The sequence below is a fragment of the Buceros rhinoceros genome, unplaced genomic scaffold, assembly GCF_000710305.1.
Source record: "Buceros rhinoceros silvestris isolate BGI_N320 unplaced genomic scaffold, ASM71030v1 scaffold13650, whole genome shotgun sequence".
Lineage (NCBI taxonomy): Eukaryota > Metazoa > Chordata > Aves > Bucerotiformes > Bucerotidae > Buceros > Buceros rhinoceros.
Genome location: NW_010389117.1, coordinates 24003 through 25810, shown reverse-complemented (window position 1 = coordinate 25810; position 1808 = coordinate 24003).

The window sequence follows — 1808 nt, the reverse complement described above, 5'->3', positions numbered from 1 at the left end:
GTGTGGGGACGGGCTGTCAGGCCTGGGAGCAGAGTCAGCTGGGCTTCCTGGGGACGAAGGGTTACGCTGGTCACGCTGCCTAGGGACCTGTTGGGCCAGTTTGGCCCAGCTCCAGGGTGGCTGGTTGTTCCAGTAAGGTCCGAAGGATCCCGGGGTGGCTAAAAAATCCCAGATATGCACACAAGCATGCCCACAAGTATAACAGGGTGTATTTGATCTGAAAGCAGACTAAACATGGTGTTACGTGAAACACAGACTGATAGAGTTTAGGCTTCTGAAGTATTACAGCTAAAAGTGCTGCTACTATGATTAAGGCAACTAGTGATGCACCCTGTGGGCATTCGAGGGCAGAAGAAGCGTTTCCTTATGAGACAGAATAAGCATCCCCTCCTGTGCGAGTGCAGTTCAGAAGGACGGATTAAGGGGAGAAAGGGAGAGGAGCAGTTACCTTGGCTCATACACATACTGACCCTGGCCAGCGATTGATGTCCGACATCCACAGCGTCCCAGCGTGGATTGTTTTAGAGGTGAGGCATCGGTAGTTACCGGACCCTTGTGAGCGTCCCCACGGAGGCAGCGTGGTCCTCATCGTGCCGTGCAGCTGCCTCCTCTCTGTGCCCAAGCAGCACTGCCTTTAGAGCAGAGGTTCAAGCCACCCCTCGCACAGTGTGTGGCCAGGACTGTGTGTGGACACCCCAAACTCCACCTTCCAGTCCCATAATCTGTACCTTCAAGCATGCCCAATGTCACTACTGGGGTTGCTCTTTGGTTGCTCTTTGGTGGTCTTGGTTTGACTTCATCTTTACTCTTCTTCCTCGATAAGAGTTTCGAGAACGTGGGAAAACTCACTGTGGTGTTTCCTATTCCCATCCCTTGGCATCTGATCACAAGGCCCGTGATTATGAGCTCAGCATGGGGGAGTCGCTTTGGATGCAACTAGTCCGCTACTCCCACTATCCCTTCTCCCGAAAAAGCCACTATCTACTGTTTATTTCAAAGCTTCCAAAACACCCGCTGCCCTGTGGTTTCTTGCAAAGCTCCGTGTTCCATCTCGGACCAAACTGTTTAAAGGGCCTGTCTGACGCACCGGTGCACAACGGTGGGTGCTGGGGCCAGCCCTGCACTGGCTCAACCCAGCCTTCTGCTTGTTCTGGCTAGTGCCAGCTCCATGCCCTGGTGCGGTCCCCAGTGCAGATTTGTTCTGTCTTTCCGTGGCTCAGTTAGAGCTGTTGGACAGGTCCAGCTGACCTGTCACTGCAAGCTGCTGCGGCGCCTCCTCACCTGGCTTCTCTCTCCTTGCAGGTCCTCGAGGATGTTGGCAGCCCTGGGGCAGCCATGGCCATGCCGTGTCCTCAGCAGAGATCCCCCCCTGACAGGGGACAGAGGATGGGTCCAGTGCTTCTCTGCTGTGTCCTGCAGGTCCCACAGCCCCACACGTGGAATCAAGGCGTCATGGTCCCACATGGGTCCGGGGTGTCTCCTCGTGGGCTGGCCCGGTAGCTGGTGTTGGTGCTTGTGGATTTGAGCATGTCTTCCTGCTCTCCTCCTGCAGTACCTCGCTCTCTCACACCATTTCAATCTCGTCTCAATCCAGGTTCCATGAGCTCCCTCAGGGAAGGTGCTCTGACCCCAGGGTGATGGCGTGGCCCCTTGCTCCTGCCCAGCAGAGCAGATGGCATTAGTCAGGCTCCTCAGTAGCTCCTGTCCACCTTGCCCTGGGCCAGCACTGCTGCTGCTCTGGCCGCGTTTGGATGAGAAGCCAGCAGTGGCTGTCAGAGGCAGGGGGATGGAGCGGGGCGGGGGGGGGG